Source organism: Canis lupus, chromosome 4 (genome assembly GCF_048164855.1).
Source record: "Canis lupus baileyi chromosome 4, mCanLup2.hap1, whole genome shotgun sequence".
Classification (NCBI taxonomy): domain Eukaryota; kingdom Metazoa; phylum Chordata; class Mammalia; order Carnivora; family Canidae; genus Canis; species Canis lupus.
Genome location: NC_132841.1, coordinates 5,487,743 through 5,501,889, shown reverse-complemented (window position 1 = coordinate 5,501,889; position 14,147 = coordinate 5,487,743). Strand labels below are relative to the sequence as shown.

Below are 14,147 nucleotides of genomic sequence, written 5' to 3'. Positions count from 1 at the left end.
CATTATATTTTTATTTCTTCTTGGGTGATTGTCTTCATGGTTCTTTGCCCTTAGTTATTGTTTTGTAATATTTTTATGGTAACAAATCTGGTATTACTGTCTACCTATATACAGTGACTAAAGTAAATGGCCCTACAGTATTTTGGTTTCCATTTATTCTGTAGTAACAATGTTAATTTTAAATATAATAGTTGAAACATATTTCTTCTAAGTTCTTATGGAGATATTATTTATTTATTTATTTTTAAGAATTTATTTATTTATTCATGAGAGACAGAGGGGCAGAGACATAGGCAGAAGGAGAAGCAGGCTCCCTGCAGGGAGACCTATGTGGGACTCAATCCCAGAACCCTGAGATCATGACCTGAGCTGAAGGCAGATGCTTAGCTGACTAAGCCACCCAGGCACCACTTTTCTTGTGTTTTAGAGGACGATTATAATTCCCATGATGAAAGAAAAAAAAAAAAAAAAAAGGGTGTCTGGATGGCTCAGTCGGTTGAGCACTTGCCTTCAACTCAGGTCATGATCCTGGTCCCTGCTCAGTGGGAGTCTGCTTCTCTCTCTACTCTCACCCTACTCATGCTTACACATTCTCTATCTCTCCCTCTGTCTGTGTCTCTCAAATAAATAACATCTTTAGGAAAAAAAACAGATTTTTTTTTTTTAGGTCTTGGATGATGTTTTTAATATACTTATATAACAATATTTTCTTATAGTTTCATTTAGTAACAGCACTCACTAATCTTCTGGGCCAACTTTGAAGCCTTGCTGCTGTTTCCTTTTTTTTGTTTGTTTGTTTAGTATCAAAATAATATATGAGTGTGGTAAAATATAGTGCCTAAAGACTTACGATGAAAAGCAGTAGTGTCCAGCTGGTGGGTGTTCTTTTCACTGATTGGTTGTAGGTGTTTTCTTGGTTAAGCCTATTTAATTGAGGTCACGTGTATATTTTCAGTTATGAGATGTTTTCTTCCAAGATTATCTTGGATAATTTTTACCCTTCCATTTTTCCTGCTTTTTCTTTCTGGCACTCCTGTTGGCTGCATATGGGATTTCCTAGATTGATCTTCTACATTCCTTTTTTTCTTCCTTACATTTGGTTTGAAAAAATTGTGTTTGTCTTCTAAAATTTCCCATGTTTTGGATTCTTCTGATTACATCCACATGATGTCATTAACATGTGCTTCTGTCTGTACATTTCCTATAAATTCGTAGTTTTATATATGGTTTATTAGATTTAGGCTTGATATCTCTTTTTTTTGTATGAATATTCTTTAGTTGATGTGTACTTCAGTCAGGAGGCACATAATGTTTGGCAGTATCACTTTTTGTGATGTTAGCAGCTCTTGATGAACATTTTTATATGGATTATTAGGGGTTGTCAAGATGGTAGAATTCTAATAATTTTCTTTTATCATTCTTCTGATGGACAGCTTATATCGTGGAAAATTTGTGTTAATTCCGTCCTTTCCAAAATAATTGGGTGCTTGAAAGGCAGGAGATAAATGTTAGATTTTTTTCCCTTTTATTTATTAGTCTTCATTAAGATGAATTGATTGACTTAGAAAACCCAATGAATTTTTAAAAATCTTTATAAAGTCATGGGTTTAAGCATATTTGATCTGTTTGAGTCCATTGCTGTTATCCTTATTGATGCTCAAATTGTCCCTTATTAGGGAGAAAGAGGCAGGAGAGGGAGAAGTGGACTCCCCACTGAGCAGGGAGCCGGATGCTGGACTCGATCCAAGGACCCTGAGATCATGGTCTGAGCTGAAGGAGACGCTTAACCAGTTGAGCCACCCAGGTGCCCACATCTCGCATGGCAATTTCTCCAAAGGCCTGCTTTTTTTTTTTTTTTTAAAGTGGCCAATAGTATTTGGAGGCCATAACCTGACCTCTAGGGGTGTTAATTCCTGATGGGTTAGTTGTTGTTTCTGGCTATGTTTGGTCGACACAGCTATATTTGTTTATATATATTAATTCCTAGAATTAGAATAGGCTTAAGGAGGACGTGTATTTTTTTAGTACTTGTTATAAAAGTTTCAAACATAGAGCAGAGAATAGTATAAGGAATACTTGTATATACTTGTATGTCAATTTAACATTGCTAACATTCTGCCTTCTTTGCTTCATCACTTTTAATTTTTTGCCTAAGCATTTTAAACAAAATGATATGCACAGTAGCATTTCATCTCTAAATACTTCACCATGTATCTCGAAAAAGTAACATTTTCTTACAGAATAGTATGTACACTTCAAACTCAAATTTTGATTCATATTATGTTAGCGAATAGAGTTCTTTTATGGTTTATGTAAGCCAATCAATAAACCAGATTATTGAAAAACTTTGTCCTAATTAACTTCGTGGTTTATAGTCTTTGAAGATTACTCCTAAGGTGGCATGCATCTATTCTTTAAAATGGGTAATCATATAGTCCTTCAAAATGATAGGTCTTCCTTTTTTAGTGTGGTTGACATGCACAGGTGTACAACATAGCGATTGGACAACTCTGTAGTTATGCTATGCTCACTGCAAGTGTAGCTACCATTTGTCACTGTACAGTGCTACTACAATACCATTGACTGTATTCCCTATCCTGACCTTTCATTTCCATGACTCGCTCATTCCATAACTGGAAGCCTGTACCTCCCACTCCCCTTCAGCCATCTTTCCCATCCCCCCAAATGCCCCTTCCTTCAAGGAAACCATCAGTTCTCTATGGGTCTGTTTCTGCTTGGTTTATTTTGATTTTTAGATTCCTTGTGAAGTCGTGATATTTTTCTCTGTCTGACTTATTTCAGCAAAATTTTAGGTGTTTTAACCTGTTTATACCATTAAAATTCTGCACTATCCTTTGTCTTGATTAATTTTATGTATTTTATTTTTATATTTAATTTTTTTTTAAGAGAGCACATGCATGTGAGTGAGGGTGATATGGGATGGGGGGTGGCGGGGGAGGGGCGGGGGCAGAGGGAGAGTAGGCTCCATGCCAGTGGCCTTGATCTCATGACCCTGAGAACATAACCTGAGCTGAAACCAAGAGTCAGATGCTTATCCAGCTGAGCCACTTAAGTGCCCCTTTTTTATTAATTTTAGTTGTGAGTTTCTTATTCCCTCATATAAAGAAAATCTGAGTCTAATTGTTACTGTTATACTTTTTTTTTTGCCAAAGAAGAAAGTTGTTTATTTAACATTTTAAGGCTTTTGTAGCATTTATTTATCCACTTTAGGTTTTTGACATTATTAATGAGTTGAGTTATATTGCCCAAGGTATTTCTTTTTTTTTAAGTGATCTCTGTGCCCAACGTGGGGCCTGAACTCACTTCCCTGAGATCAAGAGTCACATGCTCTATGGACTGAGCCAGCCAGGTGCCTCTAAAGTATTTCACAGCTTTTATTGAACTAATACATATATTGAGAATCAGAGTCAACACAAATTATTTGGTAGCAAATTTCTACATGAAATATGTATAATAGTGCTGTTCTTTAAGAGATTTTCAGATGAATCATGCTTTTGTCCTCCTACCACAGCAAATAGAAATGTATATGTGTGTTTAAATGTGGTGATGACAGGATATGTTTTCATGTTCTGGGAGTTGATGGAAGAAATGGCTAAATTTACTACTTGTTGTCTAGAAGAACATTTAAACATTGTGTTAAAGCCAAAGTTGTTGGGGTGCCTGGGTGGTTCAGTTGGTTAAGCATCTGCCTTCGGCTTAGATCGTGATCCCAGGGTCCTGGGATGGAGCCCCATGTAGGGCTCTTTGCTCAGTGGGGAGCCTGCTTCTCTCCCTCTGCCTGCTGCTCCCCCTGCTTGTGGTCTCTCTCTCTCTCTCTCTCTAATAAATGAATAAAATCTTAAAAAAACAAAAACCACCCAAAGTTGTTGTCTTTGACAGACACATGATAGAATTCAGATGAAAAATCATAAATAGTGTAACTTAAATAAGTAATGCATTTAATTATTTCAGGATGCTTTTTATAGCTTATTTATTACTGGTGTGTAGCCCTGCTTAAAATTGGTGGCAGATTTTATTATAGGAGTGATAGGCACTTGGTAATTTGTAACTTCAAGTGTTTTAGGCCCCTGGTCATTCCATATTTATAGATGCAAAAAATTTGGTACTCAAGTGTGTACTTGTTTGAGGCTTTGGACAGATGTGGGATTGCTTCCTGAGAGAGAATGATTGCTCCTGAGTGGTATTTCTGTAGCTCACATTTGCACTAAAGTGGATGGCCCTCTACTTTGAAGGGTCGTTATGAGGATTCAGTGAATTAATATATATATAAAGCATTTAGACCTATGCCTGGTAGGAAGTAAGAGCTTTTTGAATGTTAGATATTATTGGTTTTGCTGTTCTTATTGTTGTGAATCAGAAAAAAAAAAAAAAGAAAACCTCTTTTCTCAGCACAACTTCATTTCCATCTATAGGAAAATCATCATAGAATATTGATTTTTGTTAGAGTGTGGTACTCATTGCCATCTGTCAGGAAATTTATGTATAAATTTAAAAATCTATTAATTTACAACCCTCAGGGCCAGAAAGTGTGGTTGTTAATAAATTAAACTTTATCCTTCTCAATCCTGTGCCTTATATTTGGATTAGCAATATATGATACCTTCTCTTAGTTTGAAATTGTTGTCATTTCACTGTAATTAGAAACCTAGCCAAGATAACATCTGTTGAAGAAGGGAAGTCTAATGCAGTGTGCCTGGGGTACTTGTTAAAAATATAAATTCTCGGGGATGGTAGAGGCTGTGTAGCGTCGCTGTTACTCTGAGGAGAGAACAGTCGGTAGCGGGGTGCAAAAATGCAGAGCAATAAAACCTTTAACTTGGAGAAGCAAAACCATACTCCAAGGAAGCATCATCAGCATCACCACCAGCAGCACCATCAGCAGCAACAGCAGCAGCCACCACTGCCACCAATACCTGCAAATGGGCAACAAGCCAGCAGCCAAAATGAAGGCTTGACTATTGACCTGAAGAATTTTAGGAAGCCAGGAGAGAAGACCTTCACCCAACGTAGCTGGCTCTTGGTGGGCAATCTTCCTCCTGATATCATTGAAGAGGAGATGAGGAAACTATTTGAGAAATATGGGAAAGCAGGAGAAGTCTTCATTCATAAGGATAAGGGCTTTGGTTTTATCTGCTTGGAAACACGAACCTTAGCGGAGATTGCCAAAGTAGAATTGGACAACATGTCACTTTGTGGGAAGCAGCTGCGTGTGCGCTTTGCCTGCCGTAGTGCATCCCTTACAGTCTGAAACCTTCCTCAGTATGTTTCCAATGAACTGCTGGAGGAAGCCTTTTCCGTGTTTGGCCAGGTGGAGAGGGCTGTAGTCATTATGGATGATCGAGGAAGGCCCTCAGGAAAAGGCATTGTTCAATTCTCAGGGAAGCCCGCTGCTCGGAAAGCTCTGGACAGGTGCAGTGAAGACTCCTTCCTGCTAATCGCATTTCCTCGGCCTGTGACTGTGGAGCCCATGGACCAGTTGGATGATGAAGAGGGACTTCCAGAGAAACTGGTTATAAAGAATCAGCAATTTCACAAGGAGCAAGAGCAGCCACCCAGATTTGCATAGCCTGGCTCCTCTGAGTACGAGGATGCCATGCGCTGGGAGGCACTGATTGAGATGGAGAAGCAGCAGCAGGACCAAGTGGACTGCAACATCAAGGAAGCTCGTGAGAAGCTGGAGATGGAGATGGAGGCTGCTCGCCATGAGCACCAGGTCATGCTAATGAGACAGGATTTGATGAGGCATCAAGAAGAACTTAGGAGGATGGAAGAGCTGCACAACCAAGAAGTGCAAAAACGAAAGCAACTGGAGCTCAGGCAAGAAGAGGAGTGCAGGCGCCGAGAGGAAGAGATGCAGCGGCAACGGGAAGAAATGATGCAGCGACAGCAGGAAGGATTCAAGGGAACATTCCCTAATGTGAGAGAACAGGAGATACGGATGGGGCAGATGGCTATGGGAGGTGCTATGGGCATAAACAATAGAGGTGCCATGCCCCCTGCTCCAGTGCCAGCTGGTACCCCAGCTCCTCCAGGACCTGCCACTATGATGCCAGATGGAACCTTGGGATTGACCCCACCAATAACTGAACGCTTTGGCCAGGCTGCTACAATGGAAGGAATTGGGGCAATTGGTGGAACCCCTCCTGCATTCAACCGTGCAGCTCCTGGAGCTGAATTTGCTCCAAACAAACGTCGCCAATACTAATAAAAATTTCAATGTCTAGTTTCCCAAAAACCCTTAAAAGCAGGACCCTTTTTGGACTAGCCAGAATTCTGCCCTGGAAAAGTGTTAGGGATTCCTCCCAATAGTTAGGTCTTCCTTGCCTGTACTACTTTGAGGGAGTTTACTGGAGGCTGAAGGCAAGGGAGGGGCGATATTTAACAAATCAGTTCTGTGTGGTATATCGTTTAACTAATTGATTCTGTGTGGTGCATTCCTGAAGTCTCATGTGATTGTTGAGGGTCTTGGGGGGGGGCGGTGTGGAACCATGGCAAAATGGATCCAGTTAGAGCCCCCATTAATCTTGATCATTCCATTCTTGTCCATCCTGTTCTTTTTGCTTTCTCATTCTTATATCCTCCAACCCCATAGACACTGCCACATATACCACAAAAACAAGCATCCCCCTATGACCTTAGCCCCATTTCATTCACTCACAGGTGGGAATTCAGGCAAATGTCCACAGAGGTCACAGACAACATACATATGATTCTGTTATATCCAGTATATTACCCCTTCATGTTCTAAGGAAGACCTTTCTCTTAGAGATTTTCATTTTAGTGTATCTTTAAAAAATCTTGTGTTAAGTTGCCTCCATCTTTTTTCTGGGTAAGGACAACCCAGGAAGGGCCCTTTTATGTGTATGATGCTGTTCACAGCTTTTGATAGTCCTAGTACAATCTTGGGAACAGGGTTGCTGTATGCTGAAGGTCAGACAGTAGCTCTTAGCCTTGCCTATCTTAGGTAGTTATGCTGTGCATTTTTTTTATTGGTGTACCATGTTTGATTTGTCCCTGATACCTTTGGAGTTTTTCTGAGAAATGGAGCAGTAATGCAGCATCAACTTATTAAAATACGTTTTAAGCCTTTAAAAAAAATAAATAAAATAAAAATATAAATTCTCAGATTCTATATCCAGAGATTCTTTTTTTTTTTTTTTTTAAGATTTTTTCATGAGAGACAGAGACATAGGTAGAGGGAGAAGCAGGCTCCCCTCAGGGAGCCTGATGCGGAACTTGATCCCAGGATCCCGGGATCATGACCTGAGCCAAAGGCAGATATTCAACCACTGAGCCACCCAGGTGCCCTATATCCAGAGATTCTAATTGAGTAGGCTGGAGTTATGGCTTAGGACTCATTTTTTTAGCATGCTCTCTCGAAGATTCTGATTCCACACTTTTGAGAATGGTTGAGTGTTTATTCCTTAGGAATAGCCACTTGTGCAACACCAGTGAATATGTGGTAAAGCTGTTACCAGGTAGGATGTGTTCATCATTAGCTAATTTGATGCTTCTTATCCAAGCACTCTTGGGACAATTGACTATCAGCTTAGGAAACGTTTTCTTCTAATGAACTAAGAAGTTTCTTCTTTTATAAAATCTATTTATTTGAGAGAGAGAGATAGTGAGAGACAGGACAAGTGGGGGGCGGGGCGAGGGGCAGAGAAAGAGCCCTGATATGGGGCTTGACCCCAGGACCCTGGGATCGTGACCTGAGCCGAAGGCCGACGCTTCACCGACTGAGCCACCCAGGCACCCCAAACAAAAGTTTCTACTACTGGTCAAGAGAATTGCATCTTTTTCTTGTTGCAAGGAAGGCCAGAGCTAGATTTTGTACGACATTGCTATTTTTTTAGTAATTCTCTGCTTTTTAAGTGCTTCTTATCCCTCCTCCCCATCACCCCCTTTTTGTTAATGGGTTTTAATCTCCCTGCACCTAGTTTTCTTTTCCCTGATTTTTTTAAAATTATAAATTATTGCAAATGTTTTTTTAGACATACAGAATACAAAAGCAAAAGACTGCTTCCAGGTGACAATGACATGTTCCTAGAGCACAACTGCCTTAGGATAGCGCTGAAGACAAACCTACTTCTAATTTCAGAGAACCTGAGGCAGTTTAGACAAATCTTATAATTGTGTGATTTCAGCCACTGAGATATCGAAACTTTGTTTCAGCTATGAGCTATTGTCAGTAGTTGAAGCCTCTAAACATGTGCCCTCTCTGAGGAGAGTAATTTTGTAAAGACCAACACCGAATGAATCAGATTAGTAACATTGCTTAATAGAGATGGAAGATTCTGTATTTCTCATAATCACCCTAAGTCCGTTATTTACATTAGACTTCCACTCTGGGTGGTGTACATTTTATGGGTTATGACAAATGTACAATGACTTCATCCACCATTATAATATTGCATAAGATAGTTTCAGTGGGCTAACAATTCTCTGTGCTTTGCCTGTTCATCTCTTCCTCCTCCCTAAACCCGGTAACCCCTGATAATTGTCTCTATAGTTTTGCCTTTTTTTCCTGCCACTTAGTAATGTGCATTTAAATTTCCTCCTTATCTTTTTATGGCTTGATAGCTCATTTCTTTTTAATGCTAAATAATATTCCATTGTCTGGAGGTATCACAGTTTGTCCATGCTTCCAGTTGTGGCAATTATGAAGAAAGCTGCTATAAATATCTGTGTGGGGACACCTGGGTGGCTCAGCAGTTGAGTATCTGCCTTTGGCTCAGGGCGTGATCTCGGAGTCTCGGGATTGAGTTCTGCATCAGGCTTCTTGCATGGAGCCTGCTTCTCCCTCTGCTGTATCTCTGCCTCTCTCTCTGTCTTTCATGAATAAATAAATAAAATCTATTTTAAAAAGTCTGTGTGCCGGCTCTTGTGTGGACATAACTCATTGGGTAGATACCAAGAAATATGATTGCTGGTTCATTGAATTCATCATTTTTAATTCTTGTTTTAGTGAAGTACCTGATCACAATTGTTTTTTCATGTGTCTTGATGTCCAGGGACAGAATGAATCACCCCTCCTGGCCAGACTGTTTAGGCTTGGGTTTTATTTATCATTGTAGATAAATAAGCCTATATTCTAGTGTCCGTTTCAGTCTTTTGCATTTTTGAATTGAGTAGATTAGGCTAATCAGGGCCTTACCACCTGTGGTATAGAGAAGGCAGGAGCCTGGATCTTACAGTGTTGGGATCCAACTGATGAGGTTGGTCCCGCCTAGCTGCCACTTCTGTCTACTTTCTCATCTCTACTGGCTCTGTACTTGCTACGCTGTCTTCAGTGGATGGAGTAATAGCTTGCTAAGCAAGAGGTATGCTTCATCAGAGTTACAGCTGATGACAGTTGCATGCTGGCCTTGCTCTTTCTACCTGTATTTGAGAAGTGACTTGTTCCTTGCAGTATGAAAGCATGGCCTTCTTAGTAATGTCCATCAACTCAATTCTTTCTGATGCTTTTATGATGAATAACCTTACTTATATTTATTTCTTATATAAAGGCCTTTGACAAAAAGTGGATTAAGCACAGAAGAATTGTGTGTATGTGCTAAGAATTTGGTCTTTTTTTTTTTTTTTGCTATGTTATTTTAGCAAGCATGACATAATAAAATATACTTGGTCTCTGCCTCAGGTTCCTGACACAAAGCTCCTCAAACCCATGTAACTTTGTATGTGATAGGGTGCGAGGATCATATTTTGTTTTTTAATCTTGAAAATAAAAACTGCCAGGGTGCCTGGGTGGCTCAGTTGCTTAAGCATCTGCTTTCGGCTTAGGTTGTGATCCCACGGTCCTGGGATTGAGCCCTGCATTGGGCCCCCTGCTCAGTGGGGAGTCTGCTTCTCCCTTTTCTGCTACCTCTTCCCTTGCTTGTGCTCACTCTCTGTCTCTCAAATGAATAAATAAAATCTTTTTAAAAACCCCACAAAATTTCCAGGGGGTGCCTGGATTGTGCTCAGTCCTTTGAGCCTCTGATTCTTGATTTTGGCTCAAGTCATGATTTCAGGGTCCTGGGATTAAGCCCTAACTCTGACGGGCTTCTGACCAGTCTCTCCCTCTCTCTCTGTCCTTCCCCCTGCTCGCACTCTCTATCTAAAATAGATCTTAAAAAAATAATAATAAAAATAAAAATTTCCAGTTATTTTACCAGCAAAAGATGGGCTTATTTAGGGGTGCCTGGCTGGCTTAGTTGGTAGAGCATGTGACTCTTGATCTTGGGATCATGAGTTTAAGCCCTATGTTGGGTATGGAGATTACCTAAAAACATGACTATTAAAAAAAAAAAAAAAAGGCTTTTTAGGAATAAAAGAATTGCAATCCAGGGCAAATAAACTGGCAAGGGACACCTGGGTGGCTCAGCAGTTGAGTGTCTGCCTTAGGCTTAGGGCGTGATCCCGGGGTCCTGGGATCAAGTCCCACATGGGGCTCCCCCCAGGGAGCCTGCTTCTCCCTCTGCCTGTGTCTCTGCCTTTCTCTCTCTGCGTCTTTCATGAATAAATAAACAAAATCTTTAAAAAATAAAAACCAATAAACTGGCAAAACCCAGGCAAATTAGAGGGAATAAAAGGAGAGGCATGCTTTTTTAAGGAGGAAAGGGGTAAGTTGAGAAGGCTGTTATAAATTACAAGTCCATTAGAATGAACTGGGAGTTTATAGTATGGTGGCTTTTCATTGGCTGAGCTACTGCCCAAAGTATAAAGAAAGCCTCTCTTCTTCTGGAATTGTAGAGTAGTATCTGGGTGCAAGGTCAAGTTCGGCTCTTCCTGTTGGGTCTGCAGCTGACTACCAGTGATGGTAGGGCATGAGAGCTCCCTCTGTGAAATCACCTGGACTACATTTTAGTGAAATTTTCTATTACTGATTTTCATGTTCTAATATTCAGTCTTAAGCCCCCCCCCCCCCGCCCCGTTCCTGACGCCAAGAGCTTCTAAAGAAGGCCCTTGGAATCTCCAGAGATGGGTGTCTTTTTGTAGGCTAATGATGACTGGTGGTCAGGGTCCCCTAGAGAGCTTCAGGATGGGGGGCTTATCACCAGAAAGAATACACCTTAATTAGGAGGTTGGAACTTTCTGCCTCACCGCTACCCTCAGGTGGGGCAGCGGGGAGTTGGGTGGTGGTGGGGAAAAGGGGCTGGAGATCAGTAGTCACTCATGCCTACCCAAGGAAGTCTCCATGAAAATCCCTAAACTGTGGGTTTGGGAGGGCTTCTGGGTTGGTGAACACACCCACATGCTGAGAGGGTGGTATACCTCAAACCATAGGGACAGACCCCTGTGCTTAAGACCCTTCTGGACTTCTGCCTGGGTACCTCTTCATGTAGCTGTTCATCTGTTCTTTGTTATGTCTTTTATAATTAACTGGTAAATGTAAGAGTTTTCTTGATTTCTGTGAGCAGTTCTAGCAAATTATCAAACCTGAGTATGGAATGTGGAACCCCCGATTTATAGCCGGTTGCTGGATGTGGAAACTCCTGATTTATAGCTGATTTATGGTACAGGTGACAGCCTGGGGCTTGTGACTGGCATCTGAAATGGGGGCATTCTTCTAGGACTGAGCCCTTAATCTGTGGGGTCTGCACTCATCTGGCCAGTGAGTATCAGTTTAGAGTTAAACTGTAGGACACCCAGTTCATGTCTGCCAAGAATTGAAGAATTACTTGGTGTGGAAAAACCAACACATCTGATAACAGAAGTGCTGTGAGATTGGAGGAAGAAAGTTTTTCCTTTAGGAAGTAACATATTTCCCTGAGCTTCTGTTACTTATCTTTAAAATCCAGATCCTATCTCTCCATGCTGATTAAATAGGGTTCTCAGGAGGAACAGGATAAAGTTCAAGCTCTTTACTGTGTCTGCAAGAGATTTACATTAGGAAGCAGCCTCTATTCACCCCTGCTAGTCTTTTTCTCTTGCCCCCAGCTCCTGCCCCTACCCCTGCGCTACACCTCTAGCTCTAGCTGTGCATGATTTTTTGAGGTCCCTAAACAGATCCTGAGCTGTATTATGCCTTGGCCTCTGCTCTTCTCCCTTCTGTTACTACTGCATGTCTTTTCTACACTCACACCCCCAACAGTATGAAAGGTCTTATCTGTGCTTCCATAATGCCTGCACTCACTTTTATTCCAAGATTTATTCTTTGTACGATGGTTGCCATGTATCCTTGTTAGAAATCTTTGAGATGTTTTGCAGCAAGAAACGGTCTTATTTATTTTCTATACTATTCATTTTTCTTTATTATTTACTTCCTTTTACTTTCTGTTGGTTTAATTTGCCGTAACATTTTGAGATAGATGATTTTGTTTTAAAGATTTTATTCGTTTATTTGACAGAGCATAAGCAGGGGGAGTGGCTGGCAGAGGGAGAGGGAGAAGCAGGCTTCCTACTCAATGCAGGGATGTGGGCTTCAATCCCAGGACCCTGGGATCATGACCTGAGCCAAAGGCAGATGCTTAACCAACTGAGCCACATAGGCATCCCCCCTAGATGATTATTTTTAATCTGCTATCTAGCCTATACATTTAAATCTATAAGTTTCTCTCAAAGTGTAACTTGTGCCTACATTCCCCAAATTTTGATGTATAGTATTTTTTTCATTCTGTTCAAAGTATTTTCTAATTTACATTGGGCTTTTTTTTTTTTTTTAAAAGACTTATTTGAGGGGAAAAAAAAAAAAGATTTATTTGAGGGATGCCTGGGTGGCTCAGCAGTTGAGTGTCTGCCTTTGGCTCAGGGCACGATCCTGGTCCTGGGATCGAATCCCACGTCTGGCTTCCTGCGAGGAGCCTGCTTCTCTCTGCCTGTGTCTTTGCCTCTCTCTCTGTATCTCTCATGAATAGATAAATAAAATCTTTAAAAAAAAAAAAAAAAAGATTTATTTGAGAGAGAGAAAGCATGCATGTGGCGGGGATGGGGGTGGGGTGGGGAGAAGGAGAGGGAGATAGAATCTCCACCAGACTCTCTGCTGAGCACAGGAGCCTGACGTGGGGCTCCATCCCAGGACCCTGAGAATATAATCTGAGCAGAAATCAAATTTGGATGCTCAACTGACTGCGCCACCCAGGTGTCCCCATGCTTCCGTTTTTTGATGCAAGGTAATTTTGAATGATATGGCTTGATTTCTATACATATGAGGATTTTCTAATAAACCTTTCGTTATTGACTTCTAGCTGAATTCCACTGTGTACAGAGAAGCTACTCTGTGATTTCAGTCTTTTATATTATATTTTTATCTGGTAAAATGCTCAGAAATTGTTATCAATTGTAAATTGTTATCAATTTACATTTTTTTACATTTTTTAAGTGTGTAGTTCAGTGGCATTGGGTGCATTCATATTGTTGTGCAAGCATCACCACCATCCATCTCCAGAACATTATTATCTTTCCAAAGTGAAATTTCATACTCATTAAACAGTAGTTTCTCATTCTCCCCTCTCTTGCCAGTCCCTAGCAACCACCATTCTACTTCTGTCTCTTAGGAATTTGACTGTGGTATTTTTTTTTCATTTTATTTTATTTTATTTTTTTAGTTTTTAATATATTTTAGAGAGCACACACATGCGAGCAGGGAAGTGGAGTGGAGGGGGAGATGGAGGGAAAGAATCTCAGGCAGACTCTGTGCCACCGTAGGGCTTGATCTCATGACCCTGAGATCATGATCCAAGCCGAAATCAAGAGTGGGATGTTTAACCTACAGAGACCCCCAGGCACCCCTGTGGTATTTATCTTTTATGACTGGCATAGCTCACTGAGATATCTCACTGGCATATCTCAGGGTTCATCTATGCTGCAGCATGTGTCAGAACTTCCTTCCTTTTAAAGGCTGAAAAATACTCTGTTGTATACATGTACCACATCAAAAAGAATAAAATACTTAGGAATTAACCAGGGAGGTGAAATGAAATGAAAACTATAAAACGTTGCTGAAAGAAATTAAGCACAAATTAAAGGAAAGACATCCCGTGCTCCTTGATTGGAAGAGTTACTATTATTAAAGTGTCAGTACTACCCAAAGCAATCTACAGATTCTGTTTGATCCCTATAAAAATCCCAGTGACAGTTTCTGCTGACTCTTAATCAGGACATTTAGTTGTTTCTTGTTTCACTTTTTTGTTGATAATTTGGGT

At 40.6% G+C, this 14,147-nt stretch overlaps 1 protein-coding gene and 1 pseudogene across 7 annotated transcripts in view; both read left to right on the top strand.

The window, feature by feature from the left end:
• Nucleotides 1–14,147, top strand: part of TBCE (tubulin folding cofactor E) — a 78,585-nt gene that overhangs the window by 22,684 nt on the left and 41,754 nt on the right. The window lies entirely within an intron of this gene.
• Nucleotides 4,751–7,128, top strand: LOC140631762 (non-POU domain-containing octamer-binding protein pseudogene; annotated as a pseudogene).